The following is an 18,348-nucleotide window of genomic DNA, read 5'->3' as shown; positions in this document are numbered from 1 at the left end:
TCCATATCTTCAAACACATTCAAAAGTGAAATAGCTGTTGAAGCATTGTGGGATATAATAAATTAAATTATTACGTACATTTTAAAAAATTCGAAAGATTTTCAGATTTCTTCTGTGCGCATGCGCTAAGGATCGTATTACCAGCTCTGCGCATGCTTGTTTGACTAATATCTCAAGTTCTGCGCATGCTCCGTTGACCCGTGTCTCCATTTCTGTGCTGTGCAGTGTCTAGTGAATGTGAGTGACCATCTCTGGCACCCGCAGGTCACTCACCTGGGAGAGCAGCCTCCATCCTCCCCCCAGATCCCTGCGGAGAACCATCAAAGGTCACCTCAAGACTTCCAGCCCCTGTTCTAGGCAGTCATCCACCCACGATGGCCTAGGAGGCACCGACTAAAGATCACTGGGGAGAAATACATCAAGCATTGGCGGAATAGACCCCCCTCACAATCACTGGAGTGACATTCACCCAGTCCCTGGACCAGGCCCAGATGAGGTGAGCTGCCTCTTGTGAGGTTTTCTTAGGGTCAGGGGTCATTGCTGCCACCTGGACCCATGTCATGATGGGCCCCCCTGCAGCCATGCCTGGCCTTTGTAAACATCACCGCTTTGTATTCTGGCTGTTAAATAAACAGCCCTGGCTAGAGGTGACCTTTGTGACATGAGGACAGCTGGTAGTAATGCAGAACTTAATTTTTGTATTTTGCTTTTACTGAATACAAAGGTGAATCCTTCCATCAGAAATATTGTACATAGGTTAGGAGAGCCTAGAGCAGAGCAATACCTTAACGAGGCGCTTTACAGTGGTACATAGTGAACAAGAAATGGTCCCCACTCGCATCTTCAATTCCTCACAACCACTTCAGCCACTCCTCTATTCCCATCCCCCCCTTGATCTCTCTGTTGCCTTTGATGCTGCTCATCAGCCCACCCTCTCTACCCATCTTCCCCAAACTGTCAATCATCCACCCTCGCAGCCTCTACACACAAGGTCACCCCTCCCTCCTTCAACTCCCTCTAACATGGGCCTCCACGGCTTTGCCCTTAACTGGGGTTCCTCGTACCTCTTGGACTGGTCCTTCTCCAGCACATAGAACACCGGCACCTCCACCTCCAGAGAAGAGAAGTAGATGCAAGTTAATGGGGCAAGGATTTTGATTGTCTGAGGGGCAACAGGACCACTGGAGCAGAAGATGGTTGTTTGTAGCCTGGATAATGACTGTTAATTCAGAGGGTCGTAGTGGACGATGAGTAAGGGACTTTGGGTGGGGAGGAATGAGTGGAGGGGCGGGAGTGGTCAGAATATCTCTTTGGAGATTTCTGAAACCAAATAGGCAGACCTGTTTGCTAAGAGAGGGAGGTGAGTGAGCAAGGCATAGAGGGCAGAGAATGATTTACAGGCATTTCAGGGGAGAGAAGAAATTAGGTTGTTGTGGTAACTGCACTTTGCTGAGTCCAGGGCAGTGGAGGGAGCAAGACGGGATTTCTTATAGGAGGCAGGGAGAGCTGGAGAGTGGGGCATACTCCAGCGTCGTAGATGGCGTTGCAGGGTCATCCTCAGCTAGTGGATTAGATTAGTGATCTGGGAGTGTTCGAGTGTCAAAAGGAGAACAAGATAGCGATGCTCGAAGGGAGAGGCAATGCGGGTAGAGCTAGAATCCTAGAATCATTGTAATCTTGCATTATGGGGGTCTTGTGGGGTGGTGGTATTTAGAGACTGGTGAAAAGTTATTTCTAAAACAATGTTTTTTACCACTCCCCAGAGTACCCTTTCCACCCGATCTATTTAGAACCTGGCTTGCGACTTATTTCATATAAAGCCCAGCTCAAGCCATTACATATCTGGTTACGATTGCATAGCTCAGAGGAACTCATTTGGAACAGGGCAGCATTGTTGTACTGAGAGGTTGTCAGGAAATGTGAACAGACCTGTCTCTTATGGGATCAAGGGTATTTCTTAGAGTGGACAGTTACTTCAATGTTAGGTTTAGATAAAGGCCTACAGGAAGGGTAAACATCAACAATCCACTGCTTGGAACGGTGTGCAGGATGAGCAAACACAACGTGGGGTTTTCCTGATGTGCTCAACACCTTCAAATGATTCGTACACTTAACCTAACAAGTCTCAAACCTATTTTTAACAAGTCGTCGTCCTGCCATATAGTGATGCCCAAATCTATCCAAAGAAATCCAAAAAGTGAAGGACAACGCAAAGGTCCAACCTCTTCTAAACAGGTCCATAGCCTCCTGGCTATCTCTATATGTGTAACAGAAATGTTTTAAATCCTGGGCTAAAAAAAAAAATCACAAACCTTGTCTATCTATTTCCCATGTTAATCTAAAAATAAACACAAGTAATGATTCTCTAGGAAACCTCCCCCAGGAAGTGCTCACAACGCTGACCTCTCCACGGTCTGTCATCTTCTCTAGAGGTCTCCATGGTGTTTCTCTTCTCCTGACCTGTCCACAGTTTTTCTCGTCTCCGGACCTTTCCAGGACCTTTCTGTTATTCCAAGCCTCTCCACTCTCTGTTTCTTTTCAATTCCTTTCCACAGACTCTTTTGCCTGATCCCTCTAATGTCTTTCTCTTTCTCAGACCGTTCTACTTCTTCCAGTACTGCAACCCAGCTGTAGGCTCTACCTCCGGCCCACTACTTTGCTCTGGCTTATATCTGGCAGAGCTTCTGCTGTTTCTCAGTCAGCAGGTGGGCTGCCAGAGCACAGGTAGCGACCTCCATGTTTACCTAGGGAGCAGTGAGTAGGATATCGGCTTCCTGCCAGTCTGCACCCTTAAGTGGCTTCCTCCAGCCACTTTTATACCCCTGGAGTGAGGGCTGGCCTTGCAAGATGGTTTGGGAATAGTTTCGACATTGGATGATTTGTCTTGGGTTCCCTGATTTTGCCCTGACTCAATTTTTCTCTCTCCTTTATGCAATTATTGTTACCCCTTTCATAATGGGTAAAATGTAAATTAGTCTTCGTAGTCTCGATTGCCCGTTCTGCGGCTTTAAGCATTCCCCATGACATCAGTGCCATATTGAAATATCCTCTGTGTGTTTGTGGCTCCATGGTGTTGCACATAGGACTGGGTTCTCTGGGCGAGTGGGGGCATGACCACACTGTCCACGGGTGGTCTGAAATCTATGCTCTTCAGAATGTGGCTATGCTGGTTCTGCTAAGCGCTCGTGGCTTAGAAGTGAACTCAGTTTAGTGATCTATTCTGGTCCAGGACAGTGGCTTCTGGTTTCTTTGCACTGCTTGAAGTGCTTGTGTCCACAGAGCAATACTACGTCTTGTAAGGGGGTGATATGCGCAGGGAATCCTGCACCATTCTTCTTCTCTGGAGGCACATCGGGTAGCAGCCAGACCATCTATGCCCCTATATAGCACAGGATGGAGAGTGCCTCTAACTTAACACAGGTACATCATTGCATTTCCCTGTGGCACTGCATGCACATGCTATAAACACGTGAAGACCATGATGGTGCCGATAGAGGTGTCCTGTGTAGTAGATTGGGATATCCGCATGGCCGACAACAGCTTTCACGCTTCAAAAGAAGTCTTTTTCCATTCAGGCAGTGAAAGACCCTGCTTCCTGCGGCATGACACCCTTTTATAGAAAGGTATATGTGTCTAAAGAAACTGAAGGCCCGAAAATATTTGTATGTATGTAAAAGCTTGGCCAAGTGTTCTTCCATTGGCAACCTATTCAGCAAAGTGGCAACGGGAGGCTGCAAATATGTGTTTTTATTGATCCAATTTTGAATAAACAATGGGCCTCATTAGGAGGCTGGCGGCCGCGGAATGAATGGTGCCGGTAAGGTACCGGCACCGTTAATTCAGGGCCGCCACATTTCGGGTTTCCTCGCCGGTGGCGGAATGCACGTCTGGTCCAGACCAGACGTGCATACCGCAACCCGCAAGCAAACCAGGATGCTAACAATGGACCCATCATTAACAGGTCCGTTGTTAGCATCCTCCCCATTCCCATTTGAGCCCTATAGGGGCTCAAATGGGAATGGGGATGTACTGGGTCCCGAGAATGGGAATTACCGGGCCCGCTAAAGGCGGCATGGCCCGGTAATTCCCTATTTTTGGGACCCAGACCCGTTACCTGGTTTGGGGTTAGTCATGCCGGTAAGAACGGCATGGCTACCTCCAAACTCCTAATGAGGCCCAATGTATTGGGCCTCATTACACGGACGGCGGTAAGGGTTAACGGTCACCGTTAATGGAACCGGTGACCGTTAACCCTTACCGCCTTACTACGAGGTCCCTTTGCGGGTTGGAGAATTTAACGCCTGCTTTTTGCAGGCGTTAAAAACCAACCCGCAAAGGGACCAGGGAGCTAATTATGGTACCGCAATTTGCGGTGCCGTAATTAGCACCTTCCCCATTCCTATTATGCCCTATGGGGCAAAAATGGGAATGGGGAAGGGCAATGGGGGAATTACCGCCCCACCAACCTTGGAATAGGGCGGTAATTCCCCTTTCCACCAAGGCGGTGCCGGTATATTACTGGCATGGACCAAGGTGCTAATAGCACCTTGGTCCACCGCCGTCCGTGTAATGAGGCCCATTATTTCCTTTTTGTATGCCCCTTGTACAACATCACAGGAAAATATTGGTTAGGGCCTTTGGAAGTTGTCGGGAGTTAGTACTTTAAGGGCTGCGTTAGCATATGTTCAGATTACCACCTCTCTGTGTCAGGTGTTTGTGAGCAGCAGAGCAATGCAGCAGGCCAGCAGCTACCTCAATAATTCAATGACGGGGCTTAGCGACCAAAAATTAAATGAGAGATTGGTAGTGACCACATAATTAATTAATTAACTGGCTGGTAGCAGGACGGTAGCAACTTAAACATTTAAATAATAGGGCGGTAGTGACCAAACAAATAAAAGGCTTGCAGTGAGCAAATAATTAAATAGCAGGCAGGTAGCAAACAGCAATGCACCACAGTAGTCCATGAGCAATCAAAAAAAGAACAGAAGCAAAGTGACCTAAAACAATTTAATGACAGGCCATTACTGAGAATCCAGATTGAGTGATGAGTCAGTGGTAATCAAAGTTTGCAGTATGCAGGCTTGAAGGTGGTGGCCAGTGATTTTAGTAGTATTCGGGTCACCCTACTGGGCCCTTACCCTGTGAGGGGTATCTCGCATGTATTCTCATCTTCTGGTCCAGATATTTTCAACCTCTGGTCAAGTCGCATTTCTCAGCTCTTGTGCAGGGAGAGGGTCTTGCAGGTCTTTTAGGTCTCCCACGTTTATCGTCTGGTCTTCCCGTTCTTGCCAGCTCTTTCCAGTCTCTCAGCATTCTTAGCATTCTTAGCTTGTTCAGCTCCCCCTTCTTTCTCTGTCCCCTCAGCTTCCTTGGTTCTCTGCTGACTCCAGCATCTCTGCTCTCTCTCAAACCTCTCTTCTCTCAGCTTGTTCATCTCACTCAATCCCTCCAATTTTCTGCTCCATCCAGACCCATAGTTCCCCCTGTGTTTCTTGGTTCCCTTGCTCTGTCTCCTCTAGTTCTTTGAAAGTGACAAATTTGGGCCTCATTAAGAGTCTGCCAGTCCAGAAATAAGGATGCTGGTAACAACATACCGGCACCCTTTCTGGGCCGGCAGACTACAACTCTGCTTTCCAGGGCCTCTGCGCCCGGCAGGTCTGACCTACCGGAGCAACGGCCCCGGAAAGCAGAGTTTTCATGGAAGCACCGGGACAGTCGCTAACGGTGCCGGTACTTCCATCTCCCCACTCCCATGTAGGCCTATGGGGAACATTTTCCACTGCCTGATATCCTGGGCCGCCGGGACTTGTAATGTCTCAGTGGCACCAGGATCTCACGGGGCCGAAGCAGTGTTTCAGTCAGGCGGAAACTCGCCGGTGTCACCAGCAGGTTACCGCCGGACTTATGAGGCCCTTTGTCTGTTTACGTCTCACATTTTATTTGCTGCTGTGTGATTCTGTTTCTCTGATCAGCTTTTGTATTGGCTCAGCACTGTAGAGCTGTCTCTTGGTCTGTAATCTATCTCACCAGTATGCTCATTGCGTGACTCTGAGTCTTCACATGAAGTCAGGCATAAGTCACAGCACTGCATCTGTGTGCAGTCTGTTGCCACTCCACTGCAACACTTAGGGCCTCATTACACGGATGGCGGTAAGGATTTACCGGTACCGGTAAAATACCGGTACCGGTAAATCCTTACCGCCTTACTACGAGGTCCCTTTGCGGGTTGGGGGATTTAACGCCTGCTTTTTGCAGGTGTTAAAAACCAACCCGCAAAGGGACCCAGGGAGCTAATTACGGTACCGCAATTTGCGGTACCGCAATTGGCGCCTTCCCCATTCCAATTATGCCCTATGGGGCAAAAATGGGAATGGGGAAGGGCAATGGTGGAAGGGGGAATTACCGCCCCACCAACCTTGGAATGGGGCGGTAATTCCCCTTTCTGCCAAGGCGGTGCCGGTATTTTACCGGCATGAACCATGGCGCTAGTAGCGCCATGGTTCTCCGGCCATCCGTGTAATGAGGCCCTTAATCTGCTCTCTGAGCCTTCACATGAAGCCAGGCATAAGTCACATCACTGCGCCTGTGTTCAGTCTATCGCCACTCCACTGCAACACTTAATCTGCTCTCTGAGTCTTCACATGAAGTAAGGCATAAGTAAGAGCACTGCATCTGTGTGCAGTTTGTGGCCACTCCTTTGCAGTGCAGAAAGAGAGCAAAATCTCTTTTGGGCTGGGATCTTTTGGCAGTGATTTTCTCTCTCTGGACCCGCGGCTCCCACTGGTGCTCTGTATGGGTCTTCGTTCTGCCTGTAGAGACCCTAGTCAGCCTCATTATCTAGGCCTAGGGCAGCCTTACTGAGATGGCCCCTCTGAGGGATGAGCAGGGGACCCTTGGGAGTCCATCCTCTACTAGCTTAAGGGGCTTCAGCACTGGCCCTGCAGCTCTGGGGGGCAAGCTTTCCTGCACCTGAGGGGGAATTAAATACATCTGCAGACCAGAGCTTTTAATTATTATTTAAGAAGAGTTGGTCTTGTGTGTTAGAATGGAATCAAACTACAAACACTAATGTCATTTGCTGTTCCCCTTTTTCTTTTCTTTCTTTTCTTTTTTTGTTGCCTTCTTTGTGGGACCTGTTGTGTATTCTCGTTGGTGCATTTAAACTGTAGTCTGTGATACCTAGATAGTTGTTTGTGTTTTTGCCCACTGACCTGGATAAAGCGCCCTAAGGGTTGATACCACATGACCTCTGCGTGAAACATGTGTTGTGCTTCAGAAGATTGATCATAGACTTCATTGTATTGAAAAGACATGGATGTGTGGTGTCAGGATACTTAAGAATGGAACTTGTGTGTTATTTAAATCTATTCTGTGTGTTGGATGTTATAACTTCATAATTTTAAATACGAATTTACCTTACAAAATATAATATTCACTTATTTGAATAATTTGAAATGGTGTGGTTATATTCACTTTACTGAGTTTAGCGCAGAACTGCCTTTCCCCTTTTTATTTATTTTAGTCTTAGGTGGAGGTACGGGGGAACTCCTTCTTGCAGCTTCAGATCCATCCCAGCAGGTGGAGGTACGGGGAACTCCTTCTTGCAGCTTCAGATATATCCCAACAGGGGAGGTACGGGGAACTCCTTCTTGCAGTTTCAGATATATCCCAGCAGGGGAGGTACGGGGAACTCCTTCTTGCAGCTTCAGATCCATCCCAGCATGTGGAGGTACAGGGAACTCCTTCTTGCAGCTTCAGATCCATCCCAGCAGGTGGAGGTACAGGGAACTCCTTCTTGCAGCTTCAGATCCATCCCAGCAGGTGGAGGTATGGGGAACTCCTTCTTGCAGCTTCAGATCCATCCCAGCAGGTGGAGGTACAGGGAACTCCTTGCAGCTTCAGATCTATCCCAGCAGGTGGAGGTACGGGGAACTCCTTCTTGCAGCTTCAGATATATCCCAGCAGGGGAGGTACGGGGAACTCCTTCTTGCAGCTACACTCACTTGTAATTCAGTAGATGGTGCAAGCAGACAGGGAGCTCCCACAGTCAGACCAGTAAACTCAACCTCCTGGCATATGTACAGATTAAGGGGCTCTGCGTTGGGTTCCTAAGGATGAAACTGAATGGGGAAAGAATAAGGAAATATTAGACATGGTGTCATGGTTGAGAGGGAGAAAGATGCCGGATTATTATAAACTATTGCAGGAATGCAGACCTGTATATAAGCACAAAATGATGATTACACCAACATTAACTATGACTTACAAGGAACAATGCAAGGGGCTTTTCAGGGACCGGGCGGGGTCACAGCACTCCCTGAAACAGGGAGACAAACAGAACCAACTCTGAGAATACCATAAGCGACCGTCCTCCCCCCACCACCAATCAACCTTCTTACCATCCTCTCCGGGCATGATGGTGCATGTGCTGAGCACTTGGTACTCTCCAATCGTCTGACATTCGGCCCCAGCCAGGAAATAGACAAATTCCAACTATGTTGCGAAATAAAAGACTATTTGTAATGTTTATGGGCCTCATTACGAGTCTGGCGGTAGCCGTGCCGCTAAAACCGGCAGGCTGCCGCCGTACCCGTGGGGACTTACCGGCGCCTGACTTGCCGGAACTACTGGGGCATTACAGCCCTGATGGTCTGGTAATTCCGATGCTGGCATTCCGTTACTCCCCATTCCCGTGGAGTCCAACAGGACTCCACGGGAATGGGGGCCCTGGAAACACCGGCACCATGCAGTAATGGTGCCGGTGTTTCTGCGTCCATCTGCGGCCGGGTGGCATTATGCCTGCCAGGTCAGATCTGGCGGGTGTAACACCACCTGGCCACAGACTTGTACTTTGCCGGTCCGGAAACAAAAGTGGCGGCAGGCTTACCGCCACCGTTGCTTCCGGAATGGCAAACCTGTTGTGAGGCCCTATATGTATTTTTCCATGTGCAGAATAGTAAGCAAAGGGCCACCCCAGATTATAACCGCACAAGGAAATGAGGCACTTCCGTATCGCCATTTACCGAAACCTCAAGCCTACATTGATTGTCTCTGGAAACGTGCACACACTGAAACTCCAGACAAAAAACATATAACTAAACAGAACCTTCCCTCCGAAGTGAGGGAAAGGCAATAATAACACCCACAATCAACATAGAAATCATAATGGCATCCGCACCCAAGGGTGGCGCTGCAGACACCTTCCTAACAGAAAGTAGCACCAGCAGCTGAGTGGTGATCCCACTGTGGAGTATAGAAAAACTCTAGAAGAAGACATCAAGTCCATGTCAAGCCGTATTGAGGAAGACCACCAACATATGATACCAAGCAGCCTGACTGTATTCCCACAAAGATCCACAAACCAGGAAATCTGGCCCGTCCAATCATCTGTGGAGTCAATACATTATCCAATGACATAGCTGAATATATTGAGTCCATCCTGAAGCCCCTGGAGATAGACATAGAAAGCTTTGCAGAAAGCACCACACATGTACACAGGAGGATTGCAGAGGAAGAAAGTGTACCATATAATGCACTCCTGGCCACGCTGGGTGTTACCTCACTGTATTCCAAGAATCCACATGGAGATGGAATAGCTGCATGCCAGGGATTCCTGCAAAGCATCACAAGTAATACAGACACCTCAACCAGAGCCATAAGAGAAATCACAAGGTTTATACTTACACACAACAATTTCTGCTTCAATTGAAGAAATGTCATACTAAAGACCTGAATGGCCGTGGACACAAAAGTGGTGTCTTGGTATTCAAAGCTTTTCTTGGTAGACCTTGAAGAGCTGTTTTACAACAACAATCCCATAAACCACTAACATACGTGTTACATCAATGACATCTTCTTGATTTGGACAGAAGACGAATATTCCCTTAAACAGTTCCATCAATCCCTACGTGGCTTCCATACACTTCCTGCAGAGCACTACTTCTACTGTTTGGGACGGCGTCTTGAAACAGGTGTATACAGGAAACCAAGAGATCAGAACAAACAACTGCACAGGACAAGTTTCCATTAAAGCCACAACAAATAATCTATCACCTACAGCCAGACCATCCGTTACCAAGGTATATGCTCCAACAGGAAGACGCGAGACAAACATCTTGCCACACTCGATACATCGTTTATGCAGCGGTGTAACTCAGGCAGACAAATGGAAAGGGAATTTGATGGGGCATTGAGAATATCTAGAGATTAATCAGCTGCAGAAAAGAAACCGGGAAACTCCCAAACGCACTGTAATCTTCCAGCACTAACACAACTGAATAGAATTATTAAGGTTCTACAAACAATATTTAAAGTGGATGAGAATCTGGGGGACATTTTCAAGGAAATTCCCTCAATTGCATACAAGTAACCCAAACATCTAGCACTGTCCCTTACCAGAAGTGCATTTTTACGAGACCAAGAATAAATAAGAGAGGTGACGCTCTTGTGCAATGTTAGAAGATGTAAAACCTGCCAACAAATCTGCACCGGATCAGCCGTAACATCCAGGCAGAACCAAGCAGTGCAGATACAAGAGGCATACACTTGGAAACCATCCAATGCTGTAGAACTCCTCCTGAGCAAGAAATGCCCACAAGGAAAGTATGTAGAAGAGACGTACCAAACCTATGCAGATACAAGGGGCATACATCTGCAAACCAACCAATGCTGTAGAACTCCTCCTGAGCAAGAAATTCCCACAAGGAAAGTATGTATGAGGGACTTACCAGAACTATGGAGATACAAGGGGCATACAACTGCAAACCAACCAATGCTGTAAAACTACTCCTGATCAAGAAATACCCACAAGGAAAGTATGTAGAAGAGACTTGCCAGAACTATGCAGATACAGATACAAGGGGCAAACCATCCAATGCTGTAGAACTCCTGAACAAGAAATGCCCACAGGGAAAGTATGTAGAAGAGACTTACCAGAACTATGCAGATACAAGGGGCATACATCTGCAAACCAACCAATGCTGTAGAACTCCTCCTGATCAAGAAATGCCCACAAGGAAAGTATGTATGAGGGACTTACCAGAACTATGGAGATACAAGGGGCATACAACTGCAAACCAACCATTGCTGTAAAACTCCTGATCAAGAAATACCCACAAGGAAAGTATGTAGAAGAGACTTGCCAGAACTATGCAGATACAGATACAAGGGGCAAACAACTGCAAACCATCCAATGCTGTAGAACTCCTGAACAAAAAATGCCCACAGGGAAAGTATGTAGAAGAGACTTACCAGAACTATGCAAATACAAGGGGCATACAACTGCAAACCACCCAATGCTGTAGAACTCCACCTGAGCAAGAAATGCCCACAAGGAAAGTATGTATGAGGGACAAACCAGAACTATGGAGATACAAGGGGCAAACAACTGCAAACCAACCAATGCTGTAGAACTACTCCTGATCAAGAAATGCCCACAAGGAAAGTATGTAGAAGAGACTTACCAGAACTATGCAAATACAAGGGGCATACAACTGCAAACCACCCAATGCTGTAGAACTCCTCCTGAGCAAGAAATGCCCACAAGGAAAGTATGTATGAGGGACTTACCAGAACTATGGAGATACAAGGGGCATACAACTGCAAACCAACCAATGCTGTAGAACTCCTCCTGATCAAGAAATGCCCACAAGGAAAGTATGTATGAGGGACTTACCAGAACTATGGAGATACAAGGGGCATACATCTGCAAACCAACCAATGCTGTAGAACTCCTCCTGATCAAGAAATGCCCACAAGGAAAGTATGTATGAGGGACTTACCAGAACTATGGAGATACAAGGGGCATACATCTGCAAACCAACCAATGCTGTAGAACTCCTCCTGATCAAGAAATGACCACAAGGAAAGTATGTATAAGAGACGTACCAGACCTATGGAGATACAAGGGGCATACACATGCAAACCATCCAATGCTGTAGAACTCCTGATCAAGAAATGACCACAAGGAAAGTATGTAGAAGAGACTTACCAGGCCTATGGAGATACAAGGGGCATACAACTGCAAACCATCCAGTGCTGTAGAACTCCTCCAAAGCAAGAAATGCCCGCAAGGAAAGTATGTATAAGAGACTTACCAGACCTATGGAGATACAAGGGGCATACACATGCAAACCATCCAATGCTGTAGAACTCCTGATCAAGAAATGACCACAAGGAAAGTATGTAGAAGAGACTTACCAGGCCTATGGAGATACAAGGGGCATACAACTGCAAACCATCCAGTGCTGTAGAACTCCTCCTGATCAAGAAATGACCACAAGGAAAGTATGTATAAGAGACTTACCAGACCTATGGAGATACAAGGGGCATGCACATGCAAACCATCCAATGCTGTAGAACTCCTGATCAAGAAATGACCACAAGGAAAGTATGTAGAAGAGACTTACTAGGCCTATGGAGATACAAGGGGCATACAATTTTTTTTTATTTTTTTATTTTGGTTGGTTAATTAATTAACCTTTCTAAACAAGTATTACAATACAGAAATGAAAACATATTTAAACATCAAATCATCATAGTTTTACATATATAGATCAACAAGTTAAAAAGAAAAGAACAAAAGAGGAGAAAAAAAAATAAACTATGTTAAAATAACATTGTTTATATTCTTTGACTAAATCATTCCATTTGTTAAGAGTCACACCCAACTTCATCGCGTCCCTCATTAAAAAAAAAATTATCTAAAGTTTTCAGAAAATAAAATAAATTACTAGAGCAGCAGCACACCATCCTACTTGTCAGGACACATTGTATACAATACTGTGTTTAAGAATTGGACAGTAGCTATTCTTAGTGATATTTTGGTTGTCGCAAATAGCTCATGCCATAATTCTTCGTTTGAGCGCATTATGTGGTGAGACCGTGTTATTTTATTAATAATATCTTCTCTTTGTTTTCTCAGGCCGACACACTCAATTAGTATGTGTTTCAGTGTTTCTTTGACTTCTGCAACTTTACAAAATCGACAATATGATGTTTCCACTGGGATGAGACCTCTTCTCAGTAGAATTTGGTTTGTGGGCCATAAATTCAGACGAAACCTCAATATCTGATTTCTTAGATTTAATGAAGGACATTTTAATAGATAGTCAGCTGCTTGTCGACATTTTTTATGTCCAAAGAGTGCTCTATCAAAATCTTTCAGTTTTAAACAGATCTGTTGGGTTAAGTGCCAATCCCATTGGTATAATTTAAGTCTAGCTTTAGTTGGATTGCTAAGCAAAAGATCTAACAAAATATTTGCTTCAGACATATTTGATAAGACAGCAGCTCTCCATTTAGATGGAAATGAGTGCTCAGAGCGCATTAAATAGTTTGTCAGTACTGTCAGCAGATTGTTGTTAGCTAAACCCATTACACATTTTCGGAACAAACAGCATCTCTTCCACGTGCATGTGTATAGATAAAATGCCTAGCTCGAAACGCAGAAGTGCAGTTGGAACTGATTTCGGGAGATTCAAAACTTTTTTCCAGAACCTTGCTTCAATTTTGTTCCAGTAGCACAGGTTTGATGGTAGCCAGGCCTCCGCCCCATATGTGATAATAGGGGTTACTTTTTGCTGGTAGAATATAAGGATATGTGCACATGACAATTTACCATACTTATATTGGAGGATCTTGGCTTGTGAGATTAGAGTAGTCAGTTTACCATTCAGATAATTCTGCTGTGGCTTGTTTGTGGACGAGTTACTGAATATGACACCAGATATTTGTATTCATTCACTAGAGTCAGTTTTTGGTTTTTCAAAAGCCAGTCGAAATGTTTCCTTTGCCTCATTTTATTTCTCACCAGCTCCATAACTTGAGTTTTCTCCAAATTTAGAGTTAGGTTATTTTTAACAACATACTGGTCCAGTTTATTAAGCATATTCTGAAAGCCACTTGGCGTCTGTGAAATGAGGACCAGATTGTCTGCATAAAGAAGCCATGCTATAGCCTGATTTCCAAGTTTTGGCGCATCATTAATTACTTCCATAAATTCAATCCCTAAATCAAATATGAACAAATTAAATAGTGTAGAAGCAAGTATGCATCCTTGTTTCAGGCCGCGTTTAGTGTGAATTACTTCAGATAACAATCCGTCCAAGTTAATTTTGACTTGCATTGAAGTGTTTGAGTGGAGTAGGTATATTATCGTTACAAGTGAGAGAGGACAGCCAAATCTTATCAGCTTTTCAAGGAGTAACTGACGATCTACAGAGTCAAATGCAATTCGAATGTCTACGTACGCCAAGTAAAGAGGTTCATTTCTTGTCGCATAGAGTTCTTTGATTGCATTAAGTGTCGTGATGTTGATAGCAGTGCCAAGACCTGCAACAAATCCAGTTTGAAAAGGATCACGTCTGTTCTCACTTGAAGCCCAGATATTAATGTCTCTTAAGACAATTCTACTATAGATCTTCCCAGGGGCATCAAGGAGCGCTATCAGTCGATAACTTGCAGGATTTGTTCGGTCACCTTTTTTATATATTGGCACTGTTATAGCTTTACACCATGATAGCCAAACAGTTTGTTTTATTTGAATGGCTTGGAAGACTGCATATAGAATAGATGCCCATAACTCTGGATTCTGTTTTAGGACAACATTTGATAAACCGTCTGGGCCAGGTGCTCTTGAGGAGCTGGCCTTATTTATGTAAAATAGCACATCAGCTTGATCAAAGTTAATGGAGAAAGGAGTATGAACAAGATCATGAGACAATTGTGAAGTACTATTCTGTGGGAGTTCATACATTTTTGTAAAGTAACTTACCCATCTTTTTTCCAAAACGCCATTAAGCTGAGATATTAGCTGTGGGCATGCTGAGCCAGCATTTAACAACTTCCAGATCTGCGAGGTATTTTTAGTCTTAACCACTTGTAACCACCTTTCACCATCATTTTGATGCATTACTGCCTTATGCGCTCGAATCCAATTTTTATAGTTTGTCTTTACTTTACGTAAAGATGACTCATGCTGATGCACCGGAAGAGATAGTATCTGTCTTTTCTGTTTTCGAAATAACATCTTCCTCAGTCTAACAGATTGATCGAATATGTGGGCACAAGGATTATTAAATTTCTTAACACCAGATACAGAGGATAATGCAAATAGATGTATTTTATCATAGTATTCAGGTTAGTCCAGACCTCTCTCTAGATGATAATGGTCACCAGCCAAACTACAGGCAAATGCTTCTAGCGCAGGTTTAGTCGAATGTGATCTGTTTTGTTGAGAGTTTACAATCAGATTACTCAGCTGTTTTTGTTGAGACCGAACCTTGTCATGAGAATGAATCGTAATTTCGGCCGTCAACATCAAATGATCACTAGATACAGTTGCCAATATACTGAACTTAGAAATGTTAGCGAATAATCCTTTGTCCACATACACATAATCAATAATTGCTTTTTGAGATCCACATGACCAAGTATGAGAGGGCGGATTGTCAGTCTCCATTGCACCATTTAACATTATTAAGTCCCATGTCTGTACAAACTCAAGCCAATGGGCCTCATTACAGGTCAGGCGGTCCGGAAATAACGGTGGCGGTAAACCCGCCGCCACCGTTGTTTCAAGACCGCCTGATCCCGACTCCTGCAGGCGGGAGGTGATGTTCCCGCTAGGTCTGACCAGGCGGGTTTAACACTGCCCGCCTGCAGGCGGACGAAGAAACACCGGCAGCATTACGAGATGCTGCCGGTGTTTCCATGATCCCCATTCCCATTGAGTCACATAGGACTCAATGGGAATGGGGATTAACACCATTCCGCCTCCGTGATTCCCGGAAAACCAGGGTTGTAATGCCCCGATATTTCCGGGAATCACGGAGGCAGAATGGTAATACGAGTCCGGCGGTAACCAGGTGGTTTCACTGCCTCAGTTACCGCCGGACTCTTACCGAGGCCCACTGTGTGACCCGATCCGAATTTCTCTTTTTGGCTGGTGCTAGAAGATGAATATTCAGGTCACCGGCCAGAATAACATGCGCTATGTTAGGAGTAGTAATAATTCTTTCATTGCATTAAGATCTTTAAAAAATGTGGAAGTTAGGATCGCCAATGGATTCCAATATATGTTGACCATTGCAATTTCAACTTTTGAACCACTATTGTCGAGCATTGTAAGAAAGAATTCGGGGAGGGCCAATCTGCTATATTGTTTGTTGTAGTTCTATTAGAGATGGTTGCAAGGCCAGACATTGGTCTTCCTTTTTGACCTTTTACTGCAGGAACTAAATGAACATAATGATTGTCCCACGAAAATGGAGCAGTTAACCAGGTTTCCTGCAACAGGACTATATCAAAACCTTTTAAAGAGCAGTTGAAATTGTTCAGTAGGTGCTTATGTCCTCTGGTATTCTAGCTCGCAATGGCCATTTTGTGAATCTGAGGACAGGGTTCACCAGTTTCTAGTTAGGATTTTGTACAGCAGCAGGCCTGGGCACTATTGTCCCCTTGTCTTCGTGACTGTTGTGAAGCCTCCACAAGCGACTCTCTTTTGTAGTTGGGATTAAATTAAATCCCAAGTCATAGAGAGCAGAACTTGCAGACCAAATGGTATTTAGAATAATGCGAGATCTTATCCAAAGACACGATACAGTTGGATCATTATCGTCAGGAAATTCTATCTGCTCGATATCACCTGTGGAAAGAGCTTCCAAAATTGGGATATCAGAGAATATCTGCATAATACCCATTCTATTCATGATGTAAGATGGAAATGAGCCACCACGACAGCTAAGAAATAGTGAGTGCATTTGAGGAGGCTTTTTGATCTTTGAGCTCCCTTTTGAGCTTATTTCTTTTTTATTAACAATGGTTTCTGCATGCAGATTACAATTCCTTTCATCTACTATAGATTTGAATGTAACACTTTTGGAATTTGCTCTTACATCTGGAGCAATTGCAGAGTCAGATTTATTACTAATGAAAGATTTCATAGAGGATTTAAGAGTCTTCTGTTCCGAGGTTAGAGCTACTAAGCAATCCTTAATTGTGCTTAGGATGCTATTTTGCAAAATATTCTGGGTGTCAGGCAACATAGGTTTTTCGGGTAGTTTTTTGTTTAGGGACTTTGCATCTGAGGTAATTGGAAGCCTTGCAGCATTTGCACTCGTTTCATTACTCAGCCCAGACTTTTTCACAATTACAGAAGTCACTTGAATTAGCGGATGGCTCACTGTTGGGACTGGATGAAATTCACTCATATACTCATCCACAGCTTTCCTGAGTTCTTGTCTGTTGAATGTAGAATCGGATTTTTCATCACTATTCGCTAAATTAGTTTGGAGTGTGGGTGCAGATTGAATCTTTGGCAACACACTCCCCAAACTAATTTCTATGTCTTCTACCACCTGCACCAGCTTATCCAACGGAGAATGGGTTAGATCAGCATGGGGGATGCTCGCACCATTTTTCACTGTTCTTTTCCTTTCTTGCGTCAGATTTAAGTATTTTTTAGTTATGGCATTAAATGCCAGCGTTGAGCATCTTACTGGTTTGGATAAAGATTTAAAGAACTGTCTTGTTTGTCTATTAGAGACCACTCCATTGGTCTTTTGATTTTTAGATTTCTTTAAATTTACATTATGTTCAGAGTTTTGTTTTTTTGTGTTTTTCGCAAAAATCGTATACGCCTCTTTAAGGGGCTGTACATTTCCTGACTTAGGAGCAGCAACAGAGGTAACTGCCAGTGCATCCGCAGTCGGAGGCTGAGGAGGCGAAGGTGCTGTTTCCGCCGCCTCTACCGATAGTTCACGTATAATGCCCTCAACACAGGGAACCGCAGTCTTAGAGCATTGTATGCTCTTACCAACTGCAAGTAATCTCGATCAGTTACATTTTTCTGCAATGATAGTATCTCTGCAAGTTGTTTTAATAGAAGTGCAGACACTTCATCATCAGACACTTGTCTCTGGGCCATAGAATCGCTGAATAATTTCTGCCAACTCACCATGTTTTCAACATTAATGTGAAGTAAATTTACCTTAGAGTCCAAAACTTCAAATAATTTGGCAAGAGACATTAATGCAGTATTCATTATTTCAAGTGTTATCAGGAGTGCTTTGTTGGAGAAAGAGCCTGAAATTGCAACCAAACTATTCCTATTCGGTCTCCTAGGAGTCGGAGGAATAAATGATATGGAGGATTAAGATTCTGGAATATTTTCATTTTCAAATAATGCCGGAGATTTCGAAAGGTTCGATTCATCTTCCTTGGCCGAGAAACATGAGTTCAATGATTCCAAATCAATAACCAACCAATGCTGTAGAGCTCCTCCTGATCAAGAAATGACCACAAGGAAAGTATGTATAAGAGACTTACCAGACCTATGGAGATACA

At 44.5% G+C, this 18,348-nt stretch overlaps 1 pseudogene; it reads left to right on the top strand.

Annotated features, from left to right (window-relative positions):
• Nucleotides 1-227: 227 nt before the first annotated feature.
• The window catches only part of LOC138528232 (zinc finger protein 850-like), a 145,311-nt pseudogene continuing 127,190 nt past the window's right edge, over nucleotides 228-18,348 (top strand).

The sequence above is a fragment of the Ambystoma mexicanum genome, chromosome 7q (assembly GCF_040938575.1).
Source record: "Ambystoma mexicanum isolate Mex_15411 chromosome 7q, UKY_AmexF1_1, whole genome shotgun sequence".
Classification (NCBI taxonomy): domain Eukaryota; kingdom Metazoa; phylum Chordata; class Amphibia; order Caudata; family Ambystomatidae; genus Ambystoma; species Ambystoma mexicanum.
This window is presented reverse-complemented; position numbering and strand designations above follow the sequence as displayed.